This window comes from Mustela nivalis (genome assembly GCF_964662115.1).
Source record: "Mustela nivalis genome assembly, chromosome: 1".
NCBI lineage: Eukaryota > Metazoa > Chordata > Mammalia > Carnivora > Mustelidae > Mustela > Mustela nivalis.
Window position 1 is genome coordinate 152,610,177 of NC_139020.1, and position 17,992 is coordinate 152,628,168.

The window sequence follows — 17,992 nt, forward strand, 5'->3', positions numbered from 1 at the left end:
AAACACCCAATAGTGCAATTGCTGGGTCATAGGGCAGTTCTATTTTAAACATTTTGAGGAACCTCCATGCTGTTTTCCAGAGTGGATGCACCAGCTTGCATTCCCACCAACAGTGTAGGAGGGTTCCCCTTTCTCCACATCCTCGCCAGCATCTGTCATTTCCTGACTTGTTGATATTAGCCATTCTGACTGGTGTGAGGTGATATCGCATTGTGGTTTTGATTTGTATTTCCCTGATGCTGAGTGATATGGAGCACTTTTTCATGTGTCTGTTGGCCATCTGGATGTCTTCTTTGCAGAAATGTCTGTTCATGTCCTCTGCCCATTTCTTGATTGGATTATTTGTTCTTTGGGTGTTGAGTTTGCTAAGTTCTTTATAGATTCTGGACACTAGTCCTTTATCTGATATGTCGTTTGCAAATATCTTCTCCCATTCTGTCAGTTGTCTTTTGATTTTGTTAACTGTTTCCTTTGCTGTGCAAAAGATTTTGATCTTGATGAAATCCCAATAGTTCATTTTTGCCCTTGTTTCCCTTGCCTTTGGCGTTGTTCCTAGGAAGATGTTGCTGCAGCTGAGGTCGAAGAGGTTGCTGCCTGTGGTCTCCTCAAGGATTTTGATGGATTCCTTTCTCACATTGAGGTCCTTCATCCATTTTGAGTCTATTTTTCTGTGTGTGTGGTGTAAGGAAATGGTCCAATTTCATTTTTCTGCATGTGGCTGTCCAATTTTCCCAACACCATTTATTGAAGAGGCTGTCTTTTTTCCATTGGACATTCTTTCCTGCTTTGTCAAAGATTAGTTGACCATAGAGTTGAGGGTCTATTTCGGGGCTCTCTATTCTGTTCCATTGATCTATGTGTCTGTTTTTGTGCCAGAACCATGCTGTCTTGATGATGACAGCTTTGTAATAGAGCTTGAAGTCCAGATTTGTGATGCCACCAACGTTGGCTTTCTTTTTCAATATCCCTTTGGCTATTCAAGGTCTTTTCTGGTTCCATATAAATTTTAGAATTATTTGTTCCATTTCTTTGAAAAAGATGGATGGTACTTTGATAGGAATTGCATTAAATGTGTAGATTGCTTTAGGTAGCATAGACATTTTCACAATATTTATTCTTCCAATCCAGGAGCATGAAACATTTTTCCATTTCTTTGTGTCTCCTCAATTTCTTTCATGAGTACTTTATAGTTTTCTGAGTATAGATACTGTGTCTCTTTGGTTAGGTTTATTCCTAGGTATCTTATGGTTTTGGGTGCAATTGTAAATGGGATTGACTCCTTAATTTCCGTTTCTTCTGTTTTGCTGTTGGTGTAGAGAAATGCAACTGATTTCTGTGCATTGATTTTATATCCTGACACTTTACTGAATTCCTGTTTAAGTTCTAGCAGTTTTGGAGTGGAGTCTTTTGGGTTTTCCACATATAGTATCATATCATCTGCGAAGAGTGATAATTTGACTTCTTCTTTGCCAATTTGGATGCCTTTAATTTCCTTTTGTTGTCTGATTGCTGAGGCTAGGACCTCTAGTACTATGTTGAATAGCAGTGGTGATAATGGACATCCCTGCCGTGTTCCTGACCGTAGTGGAAAAGCTTTCAGTTTTTCTCCATTGAGAATGATATTTGCGGTGGGTTTTTCATAGATGGCTTTGATGATATTGAGGTATGTGCCCTCTATCCCTACACTTTGAAGAGTTTTGATCAGGAAGGGATGCTGTACGTTGTCAAATGCTTTTCAGCATCTATTGAGAGTATCATATGGATTTTGTTCTTTCTTTTATTGATGTGTTGTATCACCTTGACTGATTTGCGGATGTTGAACCAACCTTGCATCCCTGGAATAAATCCGACTTGGTCGTGGTGAATAATCTTTTTAATGTACTGTTGAATCCTATTGGCTAGTATTTTGTTGAGTATTTTCGCATCTGTGTTCATCAAGGATATTGGTCTATAGCTCTCTTTTTTGGTGGGATCCTTGTCTGGTTTTGGGATCAAGGTGATGCTGGCCTCATAAAATGAGTTTGGAAGTTTTCCTTCCATTTCTATTTTTTGGAACAGTTTCAGGAGAATAGGAATTAGTTCTTCTTTAAATGTTTGGTAGAATTCCCCCGGGAAGCCGTCTGGCCCTGGGCTTTTGTTTGTTTGGAGATTTTTAATGACTGTTTCAATCTCCTTACTGGTTATGGGTCTGTTCAGGCTTTCTATATCTTCCTGGTTCAGTTGTGGTAGTTTATATGTTTCTAGGAATGCATCCATTTCTTCCAGATTGTCAAATTTATTGCCGTAGAGTTGCTCATAGTATGTTCTTATAATAGTTTGTATTTCTTTGGTGTAAGTTGTGATCTCTCCTCTTTCATTCATGATTTTATTTATTTGGGTCCTTTCTCTTTTCTTTTTGATAAGTCTAGCCAGGGGTTTATCAATTTTATTAATTCTTTCAAAGAACCAGCTCCTAGTTTCGTTGATTTGCTCTATTGTTTTTTTGGTTTCTATTTCATTGATTTCTGCTCTGATCTTTATGATTTCTCTTCTCCTGCTGGGCTTAGGGTTTCTTTCTTGTTCTTTCTCCAGCTCCTTTAGGTGTAGGTTAGGTTGTGTACCTGAGACCTTTCTTGTTTCTTGAGAAAGGCTTGTACCGCTATATATTTTCCTCTCAGGACTGCCTTTGTTGTGTCCCACAGATTTTGAACCGTTGTATTTTCATTATCATTTGTTTCCATGATTTTTTTCAATTCTTCTTTAATTTCCCGGTTGACCCATTCATTCTTTAGAAGGATGCTGTTTAGTCTCCATGTATTTTGGTTTTTTTCAAACTTCCTTTTGTGGTTGAGTTCTAGCTTTAGAGCATTGTGGTCCGAAAATATGCAGGGAATGATCCCAATCTTTTGATGCCAGTTGAGTCCTGATTTAGGACCGAGGATATGATCTATTCTGGAGAATGTTCCATGTGCACTAGAGAAGAATGTGTATTCTGTTGCTTTGGGATGAAACGTTCTGAATATATCTGTGATGTCCATCTGGTCCAGTGTGTCATTTAAGGCCTTTATTTCCTTGCTGATCTTTTGCTTGGATAATCTGTCCATTTCAGTGAGGGGAGTGTTAAAGTCCCCTACTATTATTGTATTATTGTTGATGTGTCTCTTTGATTTTGTTATTAATTGGTTTATATAGTTGGCTGCTCCCACGTTGGGGGCATAGATATTTAAAATTGTTAAATCTTCTTGTTGGACAGACCCTTTGAGTATGATATAGTGTCCTTCCTCATCTCTTATTATAGTCTTTGGCTTAAAATCTAATTGATCTGATATAAGAATTGCCACTCCTGCTTTCTTCTGATGTCCATTAGCATGGTAAATTCTTTTCCACCCCCTCACTTTAAATCTGGAGGTGTCTTCGGGCTTAAAATGAGTTTCTTGGAGGCAACATATAGATGGGTTTTGTTTTTTTATCCATTCTGATACCCTCTGTCTTTTGACAGGGGCATTTAGCCCAATAACATTCAGGGTAAGTATTGAGAGATATGAATTTAGTGCCATTGTATTGCCTGTAAGGTGACTGTTACTGTATATGGTCTCTGTTCCTTTCTGATCTACCACTTGTAGGCTCTCTCTTTGCTTAGAGGACCCCTTTCAATATTTCCTGTAGAGCTGGTTTGGTGTTTGCAAATTCTTTCAGTTGTTGTTTGTCCTGGAAGCTTTTAATCTCTCCTTCTATTATCAACGATAGCCTAGCTGGATATAGTATTCCTGGCTGCATGTTTTTCTCGTTTAGTGCTCTGAAAATATCATGCCAGCTCTTTCTGGCCTGCCAGGTCTCTGTGGATAAGTCAGCTGCCAATCTAATATTTTTACCATTGTATGTTACAGACTTCTTTTCCTGGGCTGCTTTCAGGATTTTCTCTTTGTCACTGAGACTTGTAAATTTTACTATTAGGTGACGGGGTGTGGGCCTATTCTTATTGATTTTGAGGGGCGTTCTCTGAACCTCCTGAATTTTGATGCTCGTTCCCTTTGCCATATTGGGGAAATTCTCCCCAATAATTCTCTCTAGTATACTTTCTGCTCCTCTGTCTCTCTTCTTCTTCTGGAATCCCAATTATTCTAATGTTGTTTCGTCTTATGGTGTCACTTATCTCTCGAATTCTCCCCTCGTGGTCCAGTAGCTGTTTGTCCCTCTTTTGCTCAGCTTCTTTGTTCTCTGTCATTTGGTCTTCTATATCACTAATTCTTTCTTCTGCCTCATTTATCCTAGCAGTGAGAGCCTCCATTTTTGATTGCACCTCATTAATAGCTTTTTTGATTTCAACGTGGTTAGATTTTAGTTCTTTTATTTCTCCAGAAAGGGCTTTTATATCTCTCGAGAGGGTTTCTCTAATATCTTCCATGCCTTTTTCGAGCCCGGCTAGAACATTGACAATTGTCATTCTGAACTCTAGATCTGACATATTACCAATGTCTGTATTGATTATGTCCCGAGCCTTCAGTACTGCCTCTTGTTCTTTTTTTTTGTGTTGAATTTTTCCGTCTTGTCATTTTGTCCTGATAAGAGTATTTGAAGGGGCAAGTAAAATACTAAAAGGGTGGCAACAACCCCAGGAAAATATGCTTTAACCAAATTAGCATAGATCCTAAATCATGAGGGGGGATAAAGCGGATAAAAAGAGGTTTGAAAAAGAAGAAAGAAAAAAAAAAGGAAAGGAATTTAAAAAAAGAAAATGAATAAAGAAAAATATAAAAAAGAAAAAATATATATATTAGATAAACTAGTTACAATACGTTAAAAAAGAAAAGCTTAAAAGTTAAAAAAAAATTTTACCTGAAGGCGAGAAAAAAAAATGAAAAAAAAAATTAAATTAACTGCAAGACTAAAAAAATTCACAGGGAGAAAGCCATGAGTTCTGTGCTTTGCTTTCTCCTCCTCTGGAATTCTGCTGCTCTCCTTGGTATTGAAACCCCACTCCTTGGTAGGTGAACTTGGTCTCGGCTGGATTTCTTGTTGATCTTCTGGGGGAGGGGCCTGTTGTAGTGATTCTCAAGTGTCTTTGCCCCAGGCGGAATTGCACCGCCCTTATCAGGGGCCGGGGTGAGTAATCCGCTCGGGTTTGCTTTCAGGAGCTTTTGTTCCCTGAGCGCTTTCCGTAGTAGAGTTCCTGAGGACAGAGAATACAAATGGCGGCGTCCTGGTCTCAGGCCCGGAGGAGCCGAGAGCCCAGGGCCCCACTCCTCAGTGCGCCTTCAGAGAACAGCGCCAGTTACTCCCGTCTGCCTGACCTCCGACTGCGCTCCGAGCTCACTGAGCCTGCGACCGGTTCAAGGTCACCCCGAGCTGCGAGCTTACTGTCAGTTCTGTCTCTGTAGCCGGCTTTCCCGTTCCAATACCCGCAAGCTCTGCGACACTCAGACACCCCCGATCCTTCTGTGACCCTGCGGGACCTGAGGCCACGCTGACCCCGCGTGGGCTTCGCCCCGGTTTAGCCTCTGGAGCGATGTCCCTCAGCGGAACAGACTTTTAAAAGTCCTGATTTTGTGCGCGGTTGCTCCGCTGCTTGCCGGGAGCCGGCCCCTCACCCCGGGGTCTATCTTCCTGTCGCTTTGGATTCACTTCTCCGCCGGTCCTACCTTTCAGAAAGTGGTTGTTTTTCTGTTTCCAGAATTGCTGTTCTTCTTCTCTTCGATCTGCCGATGGATTTTCAGGTGTTTGCAATCTTTAGATAAGCTATCTAGCTGATCTCTGGCTAGCTGAAGTAGTCTCAGCCTGCTACTTCTCCGCCATCTTGACTCCTCCCCCCAAAACTATGTACATTTTGATCAGCTCCCCATTTTCTCCTTCCCCCAATGCCTGGAAGCCACCATTCTACTCTCTGCTTCTATGAGTTTGACAATTTTAGATTCCACATCTAAATGAGATCATGTATTATTTGTCTTTCTGCATCTGGCTTACTTTCCATTCAGCATAATGTCCTCCAGATTCACCCAAGTTATCACAAATGAAAAAATTTCCATCTTTTTTGAAGTTGAATAATATTGTTAAATAATAATTTCAATATAGTGAAATTACATAAATTACATGTAGGTAATTATAATATTGTTAAATAATAATTTTAATATAGTGAAATTACATAATTGCATAGAGAAATTACTCAGATTTTACATATATATATATATATATATATGTATATAATTTACATTTTCTTTATCTAGTCACATGTTTTCAGATATTTAGATTGTTCCCATATCTTAGCTATTGTGAATAATGTTGCAATGACCATGGTAGGTGCAGCTATCTCTTGAGGAACTGATCTTTCTTTGAGCAGTATGGACATTCTAACAATATTAATTCTGTAAATTCATGAACATAAGATGTTTTTCCATTCATTTGTGTCTTCTTTAATTTTTTTAAATTGGTGTTTGAAAATTTTTAGAGTACCAATCTTTCATCTCCTTGGTTAAGTTGATTCCTAAGTATTTTCTGTTTTGTTTCTATTATGAATGGGATTATTTTCTCAATTGCATTTTTGAATAGTTCATTGTTTATGTATTGAAACATAACTGATTTATGTGTGTTGATTTTATATCCTGCAATATTAGTGAATTTATTAGTCCTAGCAGCTTTTTGTTGAGTCTTTTGGGTTTTCTAGATATATGATCATGTTGTCTGCAAACAGAGATAATTTTACTTCTTCTTTTCTGATTTGAATGCCTTTTATTTTGTTTTCTTGCTTAATTGCTATGGCTTGGACTGCTAGTAATATATTGAAAAGAAGTGATGAGATATAGAGTAAAAGCTTTCACTTTGTACTCATTGATTATAAAGTTAGTTGTAGGCTTTTCATATATATATATATATATATATATATATATATATATATATATATGGTTTTATTTACTCATTTTACAGAAACAGAGGGATCACAAGTAGGCAAAGAGGCAGGCAGAGAGAGAGTGGGAAGCAGGCTCCCCGCTGAGCAAAGAGCCCAATGCGGGGCTTGATCCCAGGACCCTGAGATCATGACCCGAGCTGAAGGCAGAGGCTTAACCTACTGAGCTGCCCAGGTGCCCCAGCTTTTCATATATTGCCTTTATTGTGTTGAGGTAATATCCTTCTATACCTATTTTGTTGAGCCATTGTTGACTTTTAAAAGTATATATTTTGTTGATTCCCAGTAAACTTTAACAAAATATGTATTAGATGAAGGCATACAAAATTGTGACTATGAGACCTTGTTAAAACACAAAAATGGTAATTTCACATGACTTAAGGTAATATATGTTGAATAGTAATATGTCTTTAATCTTCTATCGAATCACTCCCTGACACCACCAAATGCTAACAAAGCAATGCAAGACTTCAATTAATTAAAAACTTACTTTCTCTAATCTTAAAATAAGGTATTTTTTATTCTATGAGGGTAAGAACCCCAAACCACAAAACTTCCTGTTGGGGTTCAAGTTGGATGGCATCTATTCATATATTTAATTCAAGCATAATTGATGTTGTTTATATAATTAGTATTTTTATCCACATACATGATTTATCTCTCCATTTATTCAAACATTTAACATAGTTGTACAATCTCTAAAAAGATTTCACACTTCGTTTGTTAAATTTATTCCTTAGCGCTTTCTTTATTTGATATTTTAGTAAAGGTTGTCTTTTAAAACATATTTTCAAACTATTTGCTGCTGGATGATATAAACACAATCAATTTTGTGGTTGCCATTTTATCTTTCTAAATTTTGCTACACTCTAGATTAATTCTATTTATGTGTAGATTCACAAGCCTTTTCAGATGAAAAACTTTAATGTTTGGGATGATGACAGTTTAGATTTTACCTTTCTATTCTTTTATATTTTATGCCTTTATTTCTTTAAAACATTTTAAGTAGTCTATGTATTTATTTCTATGGAGTCTCCTTTACTAAAGTTATTATGTATTTCTGTGGAGGACTTCTGCCACCAAGTCAATTAATTATACTGGATATTTTTAGCCTGCTCATATTTAGATATGTATATGTATAGAAAGACAGATATTTCCTAGCTCTGACACCCCAAATCCTAGTGTCTCAATATCATTTTGCACTAAAGGAACCAGAGCTCCTTGGAGAAATGACCAGTTCTGGAACTGGGACAAGAAAAGTACAAAATACCTAAAATACCTCATTACTCCAACTGATAAATTCAGTTCACTGGAGAGTTAACAGCTACACTTTACTTCACACTTTGTGTGAAGCTATACTAGAAGCTACAAACTATACTAAGTTCTTTATGTGTGTTATCTCATTTATTCTGTATCACAATTTATTCCTTATCATAATGACATATGTATCTTTGATTCCAACTTACTGAATATACAACTGAAGCTCACATAAATAAAGTAATTTCCCAAGATCACATAGATAATCAACTGAGAATCCTAAGATTCAAACACAGGACCAGGCTTTGAGAACAAAAATTCAAAAGCTATTGTTTTCTCTTAGATGTCGTTTTCATACACAATACATTTGTGGTACTCCTGATTTTTAATATCCCTATCATTCATTTATTTGGAAATTCTATCCTTTTTTTCTGGCCTAATAGTAGACTGTGCATGTTCTACTAAAAGTGAAAAGATGATAACAAACACGAAACATTCTCTGCTTTCTCAACTTTTCTCATGCCATTCCCTCTGTTTCAAACAGCCTTCCTTCAATCTGGTATAAACACCAACCCCAACAAAGCCCAGCTTAAATAGTGTCTCTGCCATTAAACCTCTTTTCCTTAATGGAAAGAAAATTTTATCTTTCTCTCCACAGAACTCTGGCAGAACTTTGTTTACACTCCTATTCTAAAATGGCATTCCTCTGTGAATGGCATTCAAAATGGACACCCATTTCTCCAAATAAACAGTCAGATACTTCATGGAAATATTTTGTTCATCTTGGTGTCCTCAGCAGAGTAGACCATGAAGCTGTCTTTAGGCCATGAGTCCCAGAAGACATTTGAGGTATAGCTCAGCTTTCCTGAGATAGGTCATAACTTCTCAAGTGTTTCCAGGTGATTTTATTTCCTGGACTCTTGTTTTTTTCTATTGTCTTCCCTGTCAATATCTGAATATTATCTTAATGTATTTTTTATTGTTACCAATTCTCAAATCTTTCTGAAATACCTAGTTATCAACATCCTGTTTAAATACCCTCCTTGCTTACTCTAAACATCTTGAATAAACAATATTGGTTCACCTGTTTGAGTCTACTCCTTAACTCTATGTTCCTTAAGCTGTTTCAGGAATTGTTGCCTCTTTTTTATGCACTTAATATGGATATATTTTTCTATATCCAAAATTTTTAATCCAAATTTACAAAAGATGTGCAAAGATCTTTGTCCTTGATATTACAAACACTGTTATGCTTGCACCTAGCAGTAAAAATTCCACAACAAATTCATTTCTTTCCTCTACAAAAAAAATCTCTTCTCATTTTCTAAATGAAAAGCATATAATATTTTCTTAAACCTGTCCTCCATATGCCAGGATTCTAGATTTCATTTCATGCTTATGTTCACTCATTCAAACTGAGTTAAGTAGCCAATTTCAATGGGATTGTTTACATCTCAAGTTTTATTTTTTATTTTTTGTTTTTAGGTCTTTTTTCAGGTTATCATTTTTTTCCTTACACTGACAACTTAATTCTACAAAAGAGTGAATGGAGATGGAATTTGATTCTTCTTGAATCCACAATGTAATTCCTAGAAGAGCTTTTTTACTTTTTTATTTTTTTCTCTTGGCACAATTTTAAAAGTCAACACATATTCTCTGGTGAACTAAAGTTGCCTGGCATTGGATGTGATAGTGAAAGCTGCCTCCTTAGCATCCAGAAGACAGACACTTGCTTTAGGTCTGCTGTTGTCCTTTTGAACAGCTCATGTTTTCTGTCCCCAGCTATCCATGGCATTACCCTACATCTCTTACTGTTACTCCAATTGCTCTATCTTATAAACGTAAATTCTTGACCCATGCTGTTTTCTTACAAAAATCTTTATCCAAGGATGCTGGTCTCCTCTGAACTTTACACATGTCTGTTTCCCTTTCCTTCACCACTTTCCTTGGCCTTTCTGTAATTGATAATACTCTACCAGCTAAAACAGGCATAAATGGCTGTGATTTAACTTTACTAACATTTCTTGCTTCCTTTTTTCACCTAGCTAATCACTCCCCTACTCCCACCCCATTCTCCTCAGGTCCTATGAATTACTGCACTGGGTGTAGATATCATCTTGATTCTTATCATTCCTTGTGCCTCACTTTTCATTTTGGTCATGTGGGCCCAACTTTCTGGACTTTCTTAACAGCCATAGAATTAGGGAGGAGAAGGATCTTACTCTACTTCTCGGTTGAGTAAACTGAGATTCTGGCATGCAACCCAAATTTCTGAATCATAATACTATGCCCCTTCAAATGCTAGAGAAAGGCAAATAGCTAGGAAAATAGCAAAGGTGCCTCCGTCTGGGGATTGGTTTCTTTGTTTGTTCTGCTCAACCCCACTGTATAAACCTGGATTCATACTAGAATATTATCTCTCTATACCTTTTTTCCTCACATATATAAATAACACATATCATTATGTTGGAATAATTGTATGAGTTTATAAAGGTAAAACATTTAAAGCAATGGCTGGCACACTCAATAAGAGTTAAATTTTATTATATACAAGCAAAATGAAATCACATCTTTATTTTCAAAATTTATTCATCTACTGGTATGTCTTATGCTATTAGCTATGCCTTTTTAAGTCTTGTAAATTATTATACTTTATCATCTAGTGTTGAGGTCGATTCCAAGTTAAAACACATTAACCCCTTAGGGCCTGCCTGGGCCTACTTAGCCATAGTGACTCCATGTTACCTATGTAGACATTTTGTTGTTTAATAAAAGCCTCAGCAGTTACTGCTCTTGGTTCCAGGTAACTGTTACTAAAACACAACACCTAAAACAAGGTAACTGTTACTAAAACACATACCTAAAACAAAGTCATTTTGTTGTTTAATAAATGCCTCAACAGTTACTAGTATTGGTTCCAGGTAACCATTACTAAAACACACAGGTAGGAGACATCCAATCAGCCAAAGCCACATATGCAGATGTCTGTGATTGTGCCCTATAAAAACTAGCTTGTGAGACCAAGGGTCGTCGTTCTCTTCGGAGGCGGCCCTGGCCAGTCAGTCCGACTTCTAAGCTTGGCATAGAATAAAGCTTTACATAACTTTTACTTTGTCTTAGCCTCGTTTCCCTGGCCGGTCAGTTTAACTTCTATTGCTTGGGATAGAATAAGCCTTTGCATAACTTTGTCTCAGTCTTGTTCCTTTGATAACGGACCCAACATATGGGGGCTCATCCAGGATCAACCAACGAGAATTGAGCCAGCATCAGAATTTCTGGGAAAAGCCTCCAGAGGTAAGATCTCCATATTCTGTGAGATCTGGTCTGTCTGGTTGTGGAGCTCCAGGGTATGGCCCACTGGGGAGAAGCTAGATGCAGCCATGCTCCCCAGGGCTGGAGTGGATGTGGGGATGCCCCATCCCTCTTCTGGTAGATTGTCTGGGGGTCCAAGCCCCCCTAGGCGGTCATCTGGGTTTGTAGGGGGCCAGGTAACCCTCATCTGTATGAGGCCAGGAAAACCCCCACCAGCAGGTGAGGGCCACTGGATCTGTGTGTCTTTGTCTTGTCTTTTTGTTTTCTGTTTTGTTATTCATTTCTAGGGGGCCGAGAAAATCCCCACTGGTGAATGTTTGTAGGGGACTGAGAAAATCTCCACCAACAGCAGGTTCTGGGTAAGGGCTGCTGGGTCTGTGGTTGTCTGTGTCTTGTCTTTTTGTTGTCTGTTGTGTTGTTTGTTGTGTTTGAAAAAATGGGACAAGCAGAGAGTAAGGGGACTCTGACTTTAATCTCTCCGTTCCTCCTAATAGATGAGGGACTTCTTCTTTGCTCATTTCTTATGTTAATGGCTATAACTGGAGCCAACTGTGGTTGGTCTAACTCGAGACAGAGACTTTAAGGAATATTCCCAAGCAGCTGTCAAAACTCCCTTTGTTTAGGGGAGGTTCCTTGCTTTCTCTGGCCCAACCTGGACTGCCTAGCCCCTCCCCCTTGCTGGCGGGGCCTTCTGGCAGCACTTTGTTCATTCTGTCTCCTCCTTCTGTTTCTGCATCAGCTTGGGTGCAGCCTGCATAGCTGGCTTCGTCACCATCCTTGGTGCTTCCTGCACCATGGCTCCTTCTCTCTTCACTGTCAAGAAACAAAAAGAGCACCCCTGGACCTAACACCCCCCACTCCAGATCTTCCCACCTGTGTCTCAGGTAAACATTAAAAGTGGAGTGGGTCGAGGTGAAATGTAAATCAGAATTTAAACTAAATTAAGTTTGTTGATCTAATTAAAATAGACATGGCTTCAAAGTTACAGCAGTAAATGTGAAACTTCAAAGTTTACTGAATAAGCTCATGTCATTTGTTAAAATCTGTTAGCAAAGAAATAACTGAACTGATGATTAATTGTCTGTCTCAAAGTTTTAATGGGTAATTGTTAAAATAGCTTTCAAAGTCTTTAGTAACCTGAAACACTGAAGGTTTACTTGGATGACAAATGGAATTAAATTTGTTGGACATCTAGGTCTTAACCAAATGGGATAAAATACTAAAGCATTAATTACTGGAACCAGGTTTATGCTTTTAACTTCCAATTGCAAAGAAATTAAAAGTAATTAAATCTGTTGGTAAACATGCTTTATGCTTAACTGATTCATAAATTTGCCATCTACAGAATTCTGTTGTAACTAAGTATTGGTTAATACTTAGCCATCACTAGAGACTAAAGTGTTTCTAAGAATAAAAAATTCTACTAACTGTAACTAAGACTGATGAAAGTAAGAAAAACAACCCTATATGTAAAAAAAAAAAAAAAAAAAAAAGGAGATACATATAAAAAAAAGAAGAAGAAAAATACATTTTGTTAAAAATAAAAGGTAATTTTATCCTAAATGAGATAATTATTTGAAAAAAAAAATGGCTTGGGACAAAACCTAGATGCAAAAAAGTTATAAAAGGTTTATGAAGAAAAATCTTCAAAAAAAATTTTAGGTATGGTCAGGACAGACTAGAATTAAAATGAATTTTAAATGTAGCATATCAGAATAATAAATCACATGAAATGACTCCATGTATTCTAGACTACAAAAAACAAAAACAAAAACAAACAAAAAAAACGCTATTAAGGTTTTTATTAAAAGTTTTAATGTTGTCTTTAAAAAAAAAAAAAACAGAGGAAAGGCAGTCGACTGATAACTGATAGTAAGTTTAGAAAAATTGTACACACACAAAAAAGAGGGCCTAAGAGAGTAAGTAGTTTTGTCTTAAAATAAAAATATCTGGTTGCACCAGAACTTGAAAAAAATAATAAAAACTAAACTTGAGGGTATTTAGTAAGTCATAAAACGCTTGGGGAAAGTGACCTTTATTTGTCTTGGTTTATAGGTTTGAAAGAAAACAATGAAATATGTTGGAAATTTAACCATATTAGATCAGCTTTGATGGATGTATTCACAAGAAGGAAAAAAAAAAGACTAATAAATCTTTTCCTGTAAAATGTTTCTGTTCTCAAAAAAAAAAAAAAAATAGACTAAAGCCCTGTGTCATGGCAAATCTATATTGGTCATCCACTCAAGTAAATGTTGACTATCACGTAAACTAAAAAACACTGGTATAAAAAATCTGCTTTCTCTCTGTTCAAAAAAAACAAAGTTTTCTTAGATTAGTTGATCTCCTGTTAAAGAGAGATTATAAATGGTTTTCTCTTTGTTTGCCTTGAGAAACCAGTTTCTGTATTTTGTTTTATCCATAATCCTATTTAGGCATATGCTTTAAAACTTAAATTTCAGCAATTGTCAACAAGATTTAAATTGTAAATGAAATCTCTTTGACTCATAAGGCTTTTCCTTGGTATGCTAATTACTCAAAAATTACTGCTAAACCAATGATAAACCTTGGGTTACATACAGGTAAATGCTATAACTATTATAGAAATTCTATGCATTTCCTAAAGTTTTAACCTTTTGATAAGGTCATCACTTGATATTGTAATTATTGAAATGTTATGTGTCACAGAAGTAACTTGATTTTCTTGCCAGTTAGACTGTAAAACCATATCTATTCTGAATTTTTGTCATTTATAATTGTTTTAATTCTCTTATAAAATAAATTCTGCCTTAAAGAAAATTCATATGGGAGACTTCCAGGACAAATACAGATCTTTGATATGTTGAAATCCTGAAACTGAAATGGATAAAAATTTCCAGAACTAACTAAAGCTACATTCAAACTAAACCAGAATTAGTAACATGGGACCTCAATCCCCAGCGAATGAAGAACTACTGCCCAAAGGAACCCCCTGACTGGAACCCAAACTCTGATAAAGGTAAGGAGAGTCTATGTTTCTACTGCCAGGCTCTGCTGGGAGGCCTCCATGCGACTGCAAGGAGACCCATAAATTTATCTAAAATTAGTGTGATGACTCAAGATAAGGATGAGTCTCCAGGGGCTTTTCTAGAAAGGCTTATGAAAGCCTATAAAATATATAGCCTGATCGACCCTGAGGCACCCAAAAATCAGAGGGCAATAAATCTTGCCTTTGCCAGTCAGTCAGCCCCAGATATAAGGAGAAAACTTCAGAAAATTGAAGGATTTAAAGGAAAAAATTTGACTGAGTTAGTGGGAATAGCAGAAAAGGTGTTTAACTACAGAGATACACAAGAAGATGAAAAACAGACTAGAAAAATAGTTAAAGTTTTGGCATTAATGGGATGAGGAGAAAAGAAAGGAAAAGAGGTCAATGGAAAGGAAAAAGTCAGGTAAAAAAAATGGTCAGTGGAAAGAAAAGCCTCAATATAGAAAAAAACTGATGAGAAGTCTTAGCTTCAGAACAGTGTACTTACTGCAAGGAAAGAGGACCCTGGGCCAAGGAATGCCCCAAAAATAAGACGGCAATGCTGGTCACAGAGACTGAATGGACCATGGTTCAGAGCCCCTCCCCTAACCTCGGGTAAAAATTGAGGTGGAGGGGAAATCAATAGATTTTTTGATGGACATGGGAGCCCAAATTTCATCATTACTAGAGCCTATGAAAAAACGATCTGAAGAGGAAGTCTGGGTACAGGGGGAAATGGCACAAAAAGACATAAACAAATTACAGAAAGGATTTTAAATTGGGCCTACGACTGTTCACATCAGTACTCCCTCCCCTGCGAAGCAAAAGAAGGGATCTCCATAGAACACACCTTTGCTTCCCGTCAAAAGGCCAAAACTGAGGAGTACCGACCCATTCAGGGCTTGCGGGAAGTTAACAAATGGATTAAAGATATCCACCTAATGGTGCCTAACACCTTTACCCTACTCTCCCTCCTGAGCCCCAAGAGAACCATGTATACTGTCTTAGTCTCAAGAATACAAGAGAGTCTCAGCCCCTCTTTGCTTTTGAGTGGTCCAACCCACAGAAAGTGTGCCAAGGCCAGATCACCTGGACAAGAACAAATGCCCAAGTGATGGGGTATCAGGCCCTCCTCCTCAACGAACTGGAAGTGACTTTCTGGTCCCCGGCAGTGCTAAATTTAGCTAAATTTAGCCATGTTGCTGCCAGAGGAGCTGACTGACCACAGTACTTGCTAGTAGCTGCTGAGGACTATAAGTCATGCTTGTGGGCGACAAGCCACTTATTTAGGCTTTGATCTCCAAGAAGGAGTGTGTTCACTGTCTGAGTCCAAGAAACAGGTAACTAATGGATACCCCCGCCCCACCCACACTACTGCAGTGAGGTCCTAACCCAGGTCACAGGAATAAGGCCGGATCTCAGAGACACTCCCCTCCCGGATGTGGAGATGACTTTGTTCACAGACAGGGGTAGCTACATGGCGGATGAAAAGATGTATGCAGGGACTGCGATGGTTTCTCCTGAGCAGGAACTCTAAAAAGCGGCCCTGCCACACATCTCTAGGAACAACAGGTATGTCTTTGCTACTCTTCATATACATGGGGCTATTTATTTTTTTAAAAAGGGGGCTTATTAACAGCAGGAAAAAAAATTTAAAAACAAAGAAAAAATACTAGCTCTCCTCCAGACTATTTGGGACCCAAAAGAGGTTGCCGTTATGCATTGCCTGGGACACCAAAAGGGGACTGATCTGGTTTCAAAAGGAAACCAATTAGCAGATCAAACAGCAAAGCAAGCAGCCAGGAAAATGACTCAAAAACTGGTTACACTCCCGGCTCCAGCCCTACCAGAAAAACCAGATTATTCAGAGGAAGATTTAAAAAATTTACAAAAATGGACTAAATTAAACTATACAGGGGATTGAGCTAAGGCCAGGACAAAAAAAGTTAATTCTTCCTCAAAGACCAAAAAAAAAAAAAAAATACATCAGGGTACTCATTTAGGGACACAGAAACTTTAAAAACTCATGGGCAAGCAATTTCAGGTATCTAAATTAGGGCATATGGCTCAAGATATAGTTAATAGATATGCTCAATGTCAGACAGTAAAAGCGGAAAAACTAGGATGGAAAAAGAAAAAGAGAAAGAGGTAAAAAACCTCTGAAATAAAATCATATGTTAGTTTTTGTAGATACCTCTTCAGACTGAGTAAAAATTTTTTCTGCCAAGCATGGAACGGCAGAAATAGTAGCCAAAAACTACTAAAAAATAATTCCTAGGTTTGGGTTGCCTCTCGCGATTGGGTCAGACAATGGCCCAGCATTTGTGAGTTCAGTCTCACGAGCATTGGCCAAGGCCGTGGGCACTGATTGAAAACTACACTGTGCCAACTGGCCCCAGAGTTCCGGACAGGTAGAGAGAATGAGCCGGACTCTTAAAGAAACCTTGACAAAGTTAATTCTGAAAATTGGCAGTGGATGGATGGATCTCCTTCCCTTCGCCCTCCTTAGGGCGTGATGTACACCATACTTAAACAAGGTTACCCCATTTAAAATAATGTTCAGGAGACCCCTCCACTCTGCTCATGGCTACAAAAGGTTACCCTAACAAAAATGACTGATCAGTCTGTATTCCAGTGACTACAGGCACTACAGTATGTCTTAAAAAGAGCCCATGCAGGGATCCAAGCTGTCTACACTGAGATGGAGACAAAGGTGGAACCACATCCTTACCAACCCAAAGACTTGGTTTGGATACGCCGCCACCGAGTGAAAAACTTGAAGTCTCATTGAAAGGGACCGTTTACTTCATCCTAGAGAGGACCCGAGGGATTCCAACATCTCGCTGCAGAAATAAAATGGACAAAACCTGCGGTTCCCATCCTAATTTCAGCACTAACTGATTCTTTAAAAAGTAAAAGAATTGACTAATCTTGAAAGAAAAGGGGGGGATGTTGGGGTTGATTCCACATTAAAACATGTTAACCCCCTGGGCCTGCCTGGGCCTACTTAGCCATAGTGACTCCACATTGGCTAGGTAGACATTTTGTTGTTTAATAAAAGCCTCAGCAGTTACTGCTTTCGGTTCCAGGTAACTGTTACTAAAACACAACACCTAAAACAAGGTAACTGTTACTAAAACACATACCTAAAACAAGGACATTTTGTTGTTTAATAAACGCCTCAACAGTTACTAGTATTGGTTCCAGGTAACCGTTACTAAAACACACAGGCAGGAGACATCCAATCAGCCAAAGCCACATATGCAAATGTCTGTGATTGTGCCCTATAAAAACTAGCCTGTAAGACCAAGGGTCGTCGCTCTCTTCGGAGGTGGTCCTGGCCGGTCAGTCTGACTTCTAATGCTTGGCATAGAATAAAGCTTTACATAACTTATACTTTGTCTCAGCCTCATTTCCCTGGCTAGTCAGTCTAACTTCTAATGCTTGGGATAAAATAAGGCTTTGCATAAGTTTGTCTCAGTCTTGTTCCTTTGATAACAGACCCAACACTAGTATTTACTCACTTACATTTCTCTGTCAAT

General features: G+C 38.0%; 1 long non-coding RNA gene across 1 annotated transcript; it reads left to right on the plus strand.

Annotated features, from left to right (window-relative positions):
• Window positions 1–11,265: 11,265 nt before the first annotated feature.
• LOC309841686 lies at window positions 11,266–17,381 on the plus strand. The gene is made up of 2 exons (XR_014299249.1): window positions 11,266–11,428; window positions 17,086–17,381. It is a non-coding gene; the product is annotated as an uncharacterized lncRNA (long non-coding RNA).
• The last annotated feature ends 611 nt before the right edge of the window (window positions 17,382–17,992 follow it).